Genomic DNA, 13,931 nt, shown 5'->3' with positions numbered 1-13,931 from the left:
ATGTTTATCGCTCTCATCTCTGTTTTGTGTAGCTTGGCTGCACGCTTATGTCTACTTTGTAAATTCATGTTTAGGAAGTAAATCTAGTAGTCGTTAAAAGCAAAGAAAATCTTTTAGGTAGAGGTGTCATATGAATCATTTTATTTAAAACAAACAATGAAAACATAACATTTATTGTTCTGGTAAATTATTTCCTGAAATCAACGTTTTATGTAGCTGACGTTCTTGGTGACAGAAAAATACATGAATCAATAATTTGTAAAATAATTTTTCAAGACATTTATAAACACATGTAAACATTGAATTAACATTAACATCAATATTTTGATTAACCCATGCTTTTATTGAAGCTCAGTGCAGCTGCCAGTTTCTTGCGGATTCGCGGGGAGGTCCATCTGGATGTGCCCGTGCTGTAAGCGCTTAAAGGACGTAGCTCTGAAGGGGATACGCCTCGTCGACATCGTCTGCTTCCGTTTTTATTTCCATTTTTTGAACAATTAAACGCAGAAGTTGATGCTGTTTGTTCCAAAACTCTACTGATTTCCTTAAGTTTTCGTTTCTGCTTTGCTATTTCTGTGTCTATGAAATCGTCGTTTGTATCGAGAGCCATATCCATTGCACCTTGAATTGACGAACCTGGTTTAGTTTATGCAGTTATAATTTAATTTGAATAGTTTTTAATTTTTAAGAGAATTATAAGCCAATTGTTTTTTTTATATCAGAAAAGTTGATAATGAGTTGTTAACAAAATAATCCATATCTTTTTGTGAAAATATCCATTTACGTGTAAGTTTGTATGTTAAGAGAACTTAACATCGCTGACCTCGATTCACACAAACAAGGACAACGATGCTGGTGTCATGTTCCCTGTCATCAAGCATGTCATCATCCCACGTACCGATCGACTAATGCTTCCTACATCGTATCTGAACTCGACAAATTGGAGCGTGAGGAAGAAGATTAAAAAATAAAAAAGAAAAACGCATTGCCAAAGAAGAAGGAGCTACTCGAAGAAGAGCTGTTGCGAAGGGAGCCAACATTTTCGACGAAGGAGACGATTTTGTATTGTTCCAAGTATTTTTGTCAAGTTATTTAGTTCACACGTTCAGATGTTCTTCCCACAACTCGCGAGAAATTGAAAAACTAAACCCAGTTGACAATCCCAATGTCGTTGGAATTGATCGTTGTCCCTAAACCAGTGTTTTTGATTGTTTTTTTTTAATTTTTCATCTGAAATGTTCATTGTAATTTTATTAAGTTTTCTGTTTGTTCGAAATCGAGCGTATCCCGTTCAATTCGTTTTAAGTCAGCGCAACGTTCCGTTTCTCCTTAGACTTTAATGACTTTTAAATTTGAAAAAAAATACACAAAGTGTAATATCTCAAAGATATTTTGACCTTAGGTCCTATAAGATTTGGGAAAACAAACACATTACTTATAGATAAGATATGAGAAATGTACTGTGTATTGATAATAATATACTGCATCAATTATAAAAGATTGTGTATGGTGCATAGTTAGTTAGTCTTAGTCTTATAGTCGATACCCTTTATAGTCGATTTAGTAACGAAATAAATTCTGTATATTTACAAAGTGTTTTAATTATTATAAAACTTGCGCACCCCGTGGTCGGGAGGTGTCCGCGAGACCATCGACATGGCAAAATTGAGAAAGCAAGTGGGATCACACTGACGGCAGCGATAAACGCTCTGAGAGAGAGTGGTTGCGAACATGTTTGACGTCCGCCTTGAGAAATGAGCGTTCGGGTATCCGCGCTGCGGTCCATATCGAAACTCTAGCGTGTATGGTACCATCGTGGCTCTGCAGATCAGACCATAAAATGTATCAGCCCATGGACTTTTCTCGCGAATCCAAAAGATTGGGTTCACTGTGGGAGCGTAGCGGCATCTACCCGAACCGCAGCAACATGACGCCTTACAGTGTACGACCACCTTAGCAGCGATTATCTAATAGCCGGCGGGCGCAGAAGTGTCGGCCCTCTCTGTTCGCAGAGCCAACAAGCATTTCCATTGCAACTGAAATTAGCGCTGCAAACTTCACGCCCATCACAATTCACGGCTACGGGCAGACGTGAGTGTTTGGCTTGCGTAGGACTTTTTCGCGGTGCTTCATTTAGCTGATGAGTGGTCAGTGTCCCCATATTAGGGGCAGACTTCTTATGTCACTAAGGGCTGCTGGTGGATATGCAGCATGGGTCCTGATGGTCAGCACGAAATCCTTTAAGCTCTCGAAGATATTCTCAAGACACCAATTTGTTCACCTTCGCACTCTTCGATTTCATACAAATGACTATTGGTTGGTACAGTGTGGCGGGAACTCTACTACGAAGCTTGGACGTCCGTTTCTTTTACTTAGATCATATTCCACCGAGTTCAAGCATTTGGCACTTCTCGAGTTCGATTTTCAACGCCTCATGGCAATGGCCTAATTACCAACGTTGAAAAGTGCAAATTTCTCAAGCAGGTGAAATTTCTAGGCCATTTCATTACTCCCGATCCAGACATGGTGCTGCAGGCTGCACATGTACAGCATTGGCTTCAATTCTTGGTCTTTTAGCGAAGTCATTCGAACGTCATTTGGATCGATAAATACCAGCTTTATTACGACGATCGACATAAATCTGGCATGTGACTTATCATGTGTTTAACACTATAATTTCCGAACGACTCTGAATATCAAAAAATCGGTTTGCTCATATATAATAATAATCGTTGGCGCAACAATCCATATTGGATCAGGGCCTTGAAGTGTGTTAGAGCACTTCATTCAAGACCGTAACGGTACACTACAGAACACTGTAGGAGGCAATGTGGTCAGCATTGCGCTCGCCCGAGATTATTACCCTGATTTGACTCAGGTACTCATTCACAGCTGAGTCGACTGGTATCCGACGTCAAGTCACGATACAAATCCCACTGCCACCAGCGAGATTTGAACCGCGGCCTTCCGTATGACAACCCAGTGCTCTAACCACTGAGCTATCCGGACACTCATATATACTAAATTATATCTAGATACAATTGATGCCAAAAAAGATTCGATTCCGCGGATCCGACACCGGGATGACCCCCTAAATATACACTTATCTTCCAGTTTTGAAAAACAATTGAAGTGGTTAGGTGATGCGAAACTGAATGAATGAATTAAAAAACTCGCCGTTTTCACGGTCGATAACAATTCACCTAATACCAAATTATTGAATTCGATATTTGCATAACTGTCTCCGTCTACTTGTTACTTGTTTGTTTTACTTATTTGGCTTATCAAAATAACGGCCTCTGCTGGACTCCTAAAAATTTTTAGGTTTTTTTGACTTTGACTTTTCCCACCTAGATTGATTATTCGACCTACTGTGCGTCGGTGGTAAGCTCAAGGCGGATTTCTTAAGACAGGCTTTCTTCCAGCAGGCAGACGGCACTGGAAGTAAGCGTGAGCGGTTTTAGCTGGGGGATGAAGTGCTGTGGTGGAGCGCCGGGAAGAAGACCGGACAGCCACGAGGCCGGTGTAAAAAGCTCCAATTGCTGGCCGTGAAAAAAATGACAAATTAATTTTAACTAATTTTTGGACAATTTGAAGAACGCTCACATATATTCGAATTAATATTAATTTGTGTCCGGATAGGTGAGTAGTTAGAGAATAAGGTTGTCGTACGGAGGTGGCGGTTCAAATCTCACTGGTGGCAGTGGTATTTATATCGTGATTTGACGTCGGATACTAGTCGACTCAGCTATAAATGAGTATCTGAGCCAAATCAGGGTAATAATCTCGGGCGAACGCAATGCTGACCAAATTGCCTCCCCCAGTGTACTGCAGTGTACCAATACGGTCTTGAATAAAGTGCTCCAACACACTTCAAGGCCCTGATCCAATATGGATTGTTGCGCCAACGATTATTATTATTATTAATTTTAATTTTTTCATCCGCTCGTACTAATAAATAGTTATATTTTTGAACAAAATTATAAGCCAGTGGCATGCACGTGTACACCATCGTATTGGAAGCGTATTTTTTTTGCAAAATATAGCCTTGTTAGGTATCAAAGCAATTGATTAGCCCATTATAAAGCTGATTTTAAGTTTAATGGAGGTTGCGAGTTAGGAGAATTGAGCGTGAAAAAGTATAAACTTAAAGACGGAAGCCATTCTCAGAAATTGCAGAAACAACAAATTTGAAAAAAAAAATCACAATGACATTCCTACACGACGTTCAGGCCCTGAAAATATCTCTTTCCCGAAATCTGCTCGAATAAAGCCAATATTTTCTTCGTACTATTATTAATAAAGTTATAGACGCCAAAACGTATTGGCACAATATTTATGAACTTAAGTAAACTGTGAAATTCTACGCATACTGTGAATGGCATAATTTAGTGTAGAGTTGAAAGGGTTCTCATAGAAATTAAGAGGAGGAGGTGAAATTGTTTTCTTCGAATGTGGCCTTGGGCCTGCAGAAGGTCCTAGTTGCTGTGTTGGTAAGTGAGCGGTTAAAATACGCAGCCTTAAAATAAGGCAGGATTCATGCTCAGAAACCACTTATCCACAAAATTTCAAACAATTTGCGGTAATGCGCCTATATCTCATCCGCCTCATCCGTCTGCTTAAGTAATTAGTACATGTATTACTATATTTTGGGAACACAGTGGAAAAATCCTGTCGAAATAAAAGCATAATTTTGTAGAAATTCATGAAACTTATCAGTTTCGCGAGAATCGTAATGTAGATAAAGAAGTTATAGTAGATCAAGGTTGTGCTTTTCATGTGAATTTATTGCAGTCGTCCAGTTCTCCACTAGTTATTGTTTTGTGTTAGAATACTCTGGCGGCATTCCGCTTTTGGAGTAGGGTGATCCACAGTGAATGTTGACACGTGAGTCGTGGATGCGGTTCATGGAGCGGAAGTACACAATTGCTGAGCTCGACGGGGGGTGCTCCTCGTAACGCTTCAGATCAGAAACGCTTCAGATCAGAAATATAATTCCGTACGATAGGAAGATATTCTGGGCATACTAGGCAATACTTTCCACGTCTCGAGCTACCTTTTACGCATATCGAGGAATTATCTGAGAAAACGCACTCTGCTCTATGAGGCGCTAGAGGATGGGAGAAGGATGGTCATGGTTTCAATCTTGCACTGAAAAGAATGAAGTACTCATCCTGACTGAAAAGAAAATCGTAACCCTGTGTCTCATATCGATCGGGGAGTCGATAATCCAGTCAAAACCAACGGTTTTGGACTGACCCTCGACTAAAAGATGAGCTTTTTCGAGCAAACAAAGTAGCAGCAGACAAGGTTGCAGCTGGATTTTTGGCCTTGAGCTAACCAACGCAGACGTCATCTTCTGATGAATACAACGCAGTCTGTTTTGCTCTATGGCGCAGAGGTATGGGCTGATGCTCTTGGTAACGAGGTATATCGTGAGGTTTGCGGTGACTAGCGATTGCGGGAGTGATTCTCGTTGCCCTTCTTTCTTCCTTGTCAAAATGAGGTAAGAGGCAGATGGACTACGCAGCTCATTGGCAACTTAGATGTGTGGTTGACCCGAAACCATGGTGGGACTAACTATTTCTTTACCTACATAGCTCCTAAGTGGGCAGGGAGGTTTTCAGCACGATCTGCTGATTGTGTGTTTTGCAATGCAGTTGTGGACGACGCCTATCACATTTTTTTTATGGAAGGTGGGATGAGATTCGTCAAGATCTTTGTTTAAACACAGGCAATGCGACAAACGTTTCCAGCTAGCTCTCTGACGATGGCGAGGTGTTTAGTTACTAGTCCGACGGCGTACCGTTTGCGGGAGTCCAACATTCTGTGAGAGAGCTCATCAGTGTAGTCTATGTGTTTCAGGAAAGATAACATAGTCCATTGAACTCCTTCATCTCATCCAGCCCAGGCCATGACCCAATATGGATTGTTATGCCAACGATTATCATTATTATTATATATCGCTCTGATATTAGCTATTAGATTCTCTTCTCTTTCTCTTCTCTGCATACAATATTCAAGATATAGTTTTTGCTGCCGCTCGAAACTGATGAAAAGCAGCGGTGAGGTGGTGACTTGGACTGAACTCTAAACACTATTTTACAAAGATTCGAAGGGCGTTAATATGGCCGGTACAGGGAGATTCAGAGCGGAGACCAATCTGTTCTATGTCGATCAATCCTTCGAGTTGGTCCTTGATGCTTTTCAAGATGATTTTAGCGAACACCTTCGACAGTAAGAAGCATGCAAATATCCCTTTAGTGGCCGTTCTTACTTTTTGGAATTTTAACCAGTCAGTCAGATCTTGTAGCGTGATTTTGGGTGGCAAACTACAAGATGCACGTACATATACCGTAAACAAACGAACATTGCCTATTACACAAGATTATACTTATATATGCATGTATATAAATTGATCATATAAAACGAAATGTTTCCCTGCGACCTTCCATTCGTGTGACCTCACCCTGTTGTGGTATTGACGAATTGATATGATGACGTCATGCACGTTTTAGAATGTATGCAATTCACATAAAATATAAAAGTTTTACCTTCTATTACTTTGTTAATAATAGTTGGATTTCCTTCAAACTTCCCAGAGTTATGCCTTATGTTATCCCTCATACCACTGCCTTCTGTACTCTAGCATGAACTTAAGGGTGGTTTCGGACTAGCCATTTCCGAATAAATCTGGTGTGACAGACAGAAAGACAGATATCGACCCGATTCTAAGAAGGCTTTGTTTGACACAAAACCTTAACAATGAGGAGAATTATTTATCTATAAGAGTTTCTGGCTTTAAATTTATTAATTATGCAGTATGAATGTCAACGTGATTAACCTAGATGAAAATTTCCCTAAGTATTGAAATAACATAGAGAAGGAAAAGGTGTTCATAAGAATAGAATAATAAGTGATTCCTTACTATCTTCACTGAAGGGATTATAAAACCATTTACGAAGAACCGAATCTAAAAATCCCAATTTACACTTGGTATGGTTGGGATACTCGATTAACTCCATTTTGTCAACTTTCTCAAGCCACATTTGAGGCAGTTTTCGTTCCAGTTCAGTGTGTAGAACTACCTGAAATTAGAAAAATATACTTAAATGTGGATTACCACGTAAATCGAATTATATTGCTTTTACCTGCATAGCTAATCGCTTCAATTGAGCATTTCTCCGAACTGACTCAATATCGCCTACAGCCAAACCGATGAGCAGGTTCATCAGGAGAATGGGCATCAGAATCATAAAGAGACCTGTAATTAAGAGCAGCTATACAACACAGTAATTAAAAGATGTCCTGCAAAACAATATTATCAGATACCCAAAGATATTTATATAACTTTATTATTTCCCAGAATTTAGTTACTCCTTGATAATTATAAGTCTTGGGAGTTCTGTACAATTTCACCTTTATGCGAAGAAGAGTATTTCAACGGTCGTTGATTGTTAAGTAATTGGGTTTTTGATGGCACACGAAAAACAAAAGCGATTAGTAGTATTCGGAAGACAATGCAGGAAAGGTTCCAGTTTTCTGTAGGAAGTGCCTTTTTGCTTATAAAGCAAAGTAAAGTCCAAAACTATTCCATTTGATAAAGATTTATAGTCCTTTTTAACTATACCATTTGATACAGATTTGTAGTCTGCCTGATTGTCTTACGCAATTTATTCCAAAATAACTGATCCTATTCTTAGGAAATTTGAACTAATCTCATATAATGAAAAATGTGGATAGATTTTGATTTTGGGGATTTGGGATTTCGAATATGATGCCACAATATTAGGTTAAAACGGAAAGATACCGACATAGCATTTTATGATTTGTCATTGCACAAAATGTAGCAAATTCATATAACCATTGACTGATTCTACAGATCCACTCCGTAACACTGTCTAGCAGTCATCAAAATCAGTATTCAGTGAATTCCATTCGCAAAATGCGACATGATTGAAAGGGTAACATCAGACCACCTTGGATGTAGCTAGTTTGATCTTTTCATCTTTATTGAAGAGTAGCTACGGAACACTGGCCTTGATATTCATGATGCTACTCTCGCAAAATTCTGAATCTTTCGATTACGTCCACCATTCCTAAATCTCGGTAATGATGCATTGTCTTTGTCGACTGACTCTGAATGGAGCTTTCGGAGTTTTTCTACTGGCCTTTGTCCATCCGTTTTATAATACTTTCGAATACTTTTTGTATACCAGAGTATCATTCATACGTTGCAGGTAGATACGAATGGCGGAACAACAAATTGCGAAGAAACGAAAGGTGACTAGACCGCTGGTCCTGTTCATTAAACCGACGGAGGGCTAGACGTTTGTTGAAATCTCTGTCGCTCTAAGGTTAAGGGTGAAGTCTGAACACAGTGGATCAAAAGTGAAGCAGCCAGTGAAACTCTCTGAATTAGGTAGAGAGGCTTAGTATAGGGGTTCATCCTGGGACCGGACCTCTCGAACGTTTTCGGGGTCGGATAGGGACGGCAACGGTATCACAGGTCCCAAGAATGCTCACTTTCTCCAATTCGAGCGAGAACTTGAACCATATAAGCTGGACGTTCTGGGTTTAAGCGATGTAAAATGGTGGGACTCTAGAGAGTGCTCCTCTCCCGCTTGCGGCAATGTATTTTGTCGGTGTGGGATTGTTTCTGATGACTACCATAAGGTACGTTCTTGTAACCTGGAAGCTGGTCCAGGTTAAGGAGCATCAAAATTGTACAGTGTTATGCATCAACGAAGACTTCCGATATAGTGGAGAAGGAAGCTTTCTCCGAACGGGGCTCTGATATCACCTTGCTTAGACATATGATGGACAAGCACGGTCTTGGCGACCGCAACGGTGATGGTGGAAGGTTTGTGGATTTCTACAGCTTCCATCGCCTAGTAATTGATGGCACATTGTTCGGGCGTAGAACTTACCATAAAGTCAATTAGATTCCAACTGGTACGGTACGAGCAACCAGATTGACAACTTTACGATTTGCAGTAGATTTCGGAGTTGCCTCATGGTTTGGGGTACCAAGTGAGGTGCAGACAAAGGGATCACCTTCTGATGGTTGCTTACGTTCACTTTCGCAATGATAGAGAACTGCCACCTCCAAATTCAACTTCGACCGAAAGAGCTTGCATGTGGTCGCAAATCTTGTGATGGTCCTGTGAAGGACATTCACGGCCGACTCCACGAAAACGAGCAACTGAAGAGGTGTCACCAAATGTCATGTGCTGAATGGAGGTAAAATCCTCGGAATTTGAGGTCCAGAGCGGAGTCCACCAGGGTTACTCTGCGCTAGTGTTCTTCTTGTGTTATTGTATAGGAGCAGCACAATATTAACTTCGCTTCGGTTTATGTTGAAAAGCTCTGGAAAGTACTAATGGGTACTAAAAAAGTACTGAAAAACGACCAGAAGTACTAAGGTACTGATGAACTTCAAAAGGTACAAAATCTTTATTAAAAAAGACAACACTGTGACCTGACCTTTGGACTGAGATTGAGGGCAATCTTTCCGATATATATGAAGACTAGAAAACTATTTATGTTTGAAACTTTCCGCTCATCCTTCTTCTATTGGAATTTGGATTCTTCAATACTTACGAGAAGACCCCGCTACCGGGATGAGGAAAAGCCTAAAGGAAAATAAAATTTGTCTTTGTACTTACTCAGAATAACGAAAGATGGAATCGCTAGCTTCAGCTGGTTATTGTAGAAAGGATTAACATAAGTGCCGACAAAATCCAATTCACCTAACATCATTGAGAATGTTCTCATCAGCGACATTGGTATATTTGAGAAAGATAGATGATTTGCTTGATCGCTGGCAATCTGAAAATTTGGCAAATTTGGTTTACAAGTTGCCGAATCACACTGAACTAAATTCCTGTCTTACCTTCGAGAGAAGTATGAAGAATGCTAATCCAAACGCAATTATTAAAATAGAGAAAACCAACAATACTTTAATCAACGTTTGGAGAATCTCAAGGAACATTACCACGTAGATCCCCACCTGAAAGGAAAACATGAAAATATTTCAGGTTATTTATGAAAAGTGAAATGCAAACAATAAATAATAATATTTAAAGCATAGTTGTATATCTTGTGTTTGGATAGCTGAGTGGTTAGAGTACAAGGCTGTCGTACTGAAGATCGCGGTTCAAATTTCAGTGGTGGCAGTGGAATTTGTAACGTAATTCGACATCGGATACCAGTCGACTCAGCTGTGAAGGAGTACCTGAGTCAAATCAGTGTAATAATTTCGGACGAGCGCAATGCTGTCCACATTGCCTCCTACAGGATATTGTAATCGTGTAGTGTACCGTTCCGGACTTAAATAAAGTGCTCTAACGGACTTCAAGGCCCTGACCCAATTGGATTGTTGAGCCAACGATTAGTATTATTATATATACGTTTACTACTTAATAGGTAACGTACTTTGTGATTTATTAATTGTAGCAAGTAGGAGCGTGCATTGGGGCGCAAACGTTGACTGTGAACTACAAATAAGAGGGATACCAGCTTGTGCGGCCAGCCTGGAATTGTGTTATTGATAATACGTTATTAAAACAAGGGACCAACTAGCACTTTTTATTTACGTATTTCGCTTTTGGAAGCCGATGCCATGCCGAGAGCTCTAGAATGCATGCCTACTCAAAATCTTTGGATATGACATTCGGGCAAAACCTAGATTAAATGGTGGCAAAAGGGAAGTACTTCTTATAAGCAAATCATCGCAGATAGGCGGGCTTCCCTAAATGTAGTATTCCCTTTAACACAATGACTACCATCTAACCTCTTTTTAAGGTTTTGTGTAAACACAAAACCTTATTAAAATCGGTTTACTGTCTGTCTGTCTGTCTGTCTGTCTGTCCGTCACACGCATTTTTCTCGGAGACGGTTACAGAGATTGACACCAAATTTGGTAGAAAGGTGGGAACTGTGAACGCTCACACATACAGTGAATTACATCCTTTTTCGTCGAATTTAAGGGGGGGTCCCCATACATGCAAAAGGGGGGTGTAAAATTTTTTTTCATCAAATATAGTCATGTGGGGTATCAAATTAAAGGTCTCGATTAGTACTTTTCAAAGCTGATCTTAGTTTTGACATTCGTTGGAAGGGTGGGGAGCGCCGGGGGTTGAAAGTGATTACTTCTTTAAGGGGGCCATTCTCAGAAACTACCAAACCGAAAAATCTGAAAAAAATCAGGAGGCTGCCACTATATGGTGCCTAGGCTCCGAAATACCTTCCATGCCGATATCTGTTTAAATAAAGTTAATAATGGTATATTACTATAATTTTTTGTAATTGGTTAGAAACCCCCCTTAAGTTCATCCTAGTACCATGAAATTTTGCAGTGATATAGGCAATAATATAGACCATGATCTTACCAAGTTTGGTGGAAATCGCGCTATTACTAACAAAGTTATAATACGTCAAATTTGTTGCTTCTTTGAAAATTGAAGACTATGAATGTCACTATCACCCGAAAGTGGATACTCTCACATAATATATGGATATATTACGTGCTACGTATTAAGAAATACACAAAACCTTTCGTACCTGAAGCGTCCAGCTTCCGGTTTCCCGACTTGTTTGAATTTCATTGGGCACACTTCAAGTCATAAGTCTTGTTGCATTTCAACTGAATTGCACCGTGCAGTGGCAGATTTACTTTATCTTGACAATAACTTGCTCGGGCGAGAGGCATGGTTTTAATGACCGTAAAAATAAAACGAAAGAATTTTACGCTACCTCAGGCCTTTAAAACCTTTTTAAGGTTTTGTGTAAACACAAAACCTTATTAAAATCGGTTTACCGTCTGTCTGTCTGTCTGTCTGTCTGTCCGTCTGGTCCGTCCGGTTTTAAAATAATAAACACAACAGTCTTAGATGTATGGAACCTCAGACTTTTGTTTTGACATTTGGATATTTCAAAGGGCTTCCCAGGGAGGTTAAGCAAATGAACTGTGGTTGGATAAGGTTTGTATAGTGGCTGCTTTGCTTGGTTAACAAGGAAGGGTTATGTTTTCGGAGTAATTAGCCAAAGAGAATAGTCTTAGATTTTGGGTGAGGCATAGGAAACGCTGGTGCTCCTGAGCTAAATAGTTGATAGGTCCTTCAACGAGTATTTTACCAAGAGCTATCAGCTTTACTGTTTGTTGTCGCCAAAGAGGCCGTGCATTTAAGAAGGTTCATTTCTACCAATTTTCGGACTTAGATGGATTCCATACGGGTTAGCCATAAGAGTAGGTCTACGCGATGTTGGTTGTATCAGGTTGTCCACAAAGTTTTCGCACAAATATTAATGTGACAATTAAAAAGCAATTAGCAGACAAACCAAAACAGCAGGTACAACATGTGATATCCCAATGGAAAGGTCAGAGTCCTAACTATAAAATGCATGGTAAATTATCCTTGAAGGATCAGTGTTGTGAAGGATATTCAAGGATAAACATGGAATTCGACAAAGTACATTTTCGTCATTGCATTTTGTACGAGTTTCAAATGGGGACGAAGGTGCCGAAGGCGATTGAAAATTTGTCGAAGGTATTCAGTGAAGGAAAGGTAAAGCGCAGGACAGTTTACGGTTGGTTCGAAAAATTCTACAGCGGAGACCTGACACTTGAAGATGAACCTCGCTCAGGAAGACCCTATACGATTGACGACGATATCCTGCGCAACAAACTGGAAGCGAATCCTTTTCTTTCGACACGTGTGCTTGCAGAGGATCTCGGTGTATCAAAATCAGGAGTAGCAGTAGCCATTACGCGTCTTGGATATGTTTTGAAGAGCACAAAGTGGGTACCGCACGAACTGACTGAGCGAAATCTGGCCGATAGAGTGAGAATTTGCTCCGCTAACCTTTTACGGAACGAAAACGACCCTTTTTTGAATCGATTGGTAACTGGCGATGGGAAATGGATTGTGTACGAAAACGTAGCGAAGAAACGAGCCTACACTCATCGAGATCAACCGGGTCCATCGGTAGCAAAGCCGTCTATTCATCAGCAGAAGCGAATGCTCAGTATATGGTGGGACGTTCGTGGCCCCATACACTACGAGCTTTTGGGACCAAACGAGACCATTACCGCCGATAAGTACTGCGAGCAGCTCGACAGATTAAACACCCAGCTACGTTCGAAACGACCAGCATTGGTCAACAGGCGAAATATTTCTTTCATCATGATAACGCCCGGCCGCATACATCTTTAACTACTCAGCGAAAATTGAGTGAGCTTGGCTGGGAAGTTGAGTCATCCTGCGTATAGTCCCGACCTTGCTCCTTCTGATTACCATTTGTTCAGGTCCCTCCAACATTTTCTGGATGGTAAAAAAATGACTTCTGAAGCTGACCTCCAAAGTGCACTTCGCACGTACTTTGAGGGGAAGGGGGAAGAGTTTTATAGAGGGAGGATTTTGAAGTTGCCCGATAGATGGAGGGAAGTCGTATCTAATGGAGGCAATTATATATTAGATTAAATAATTAAAGGTTTTTATAAACTTATCTGCTGAATTCTGTCTTTGATTTGTGCGAAAACTTTGTGGACAACCTATATTTGTACTGTTTGCGGATATGTTTTGTTATAACTGGCGAGTGCAACGTAGTTCTGCGTTGAGCTTAGGAGGGGGTGTGCATTTTCTTTCATCGGGTATGGTCAAGGTCTTGATTAGTGCGTTTCGGTGCCGGTATTAGTTTTGACATAGAGGGAGAACCTATTCCAAATGTAATCATAATCCTGTATTTTCAGGCGCAATTGCTTAATCTCAACATCAAACAGAATGACATTTCAACCCGAGATTCGTTTGGAGCAGGAAATCTCGGACAGTGAAATAAAATCTGTTCTGTGTCCTCCGCAATGTTCGGCCACTTTGAACAATATGACAAATCATTATATCCAAACCGATGGAGATATGCTCGGTAAGATC

At 40.3% G+C, this 13,931-nt stretch overlaps 1 pseudogene; it reads right to left on the bottom strand.

Moving 5' to 3' along the window:
- Positions 1-279: 279 nt before the first annotated feature.
- LOC119648514 lies at positions 280-10,626 on the bottom strand (annotated as a pseudogene).
- Between the last annotated feature and the right edge of the window lie 3,305 nt (positions 10,627-13,931).

Source organism: Hermetia illucens, chromosome 2 (genome assembly GCF_905115235.1).
Source record: "Hermetia illucens chromosome 2, iHerIll2.2.curated.20191125, whole genome shotgun sequence".
In the NCBI taxonomy this organism is placed as follows: Eukaryota; Metazoa; Arthropoda; class Insecta; order Diptera; family Stratiomyidae; genus Hermetia; species Hermetia illucens.
The sequence above is the reverse complement of the archived record's forward strand: the minus strand, read 5'-3'. Positions and strand labels throughout refer to the sequence as shown.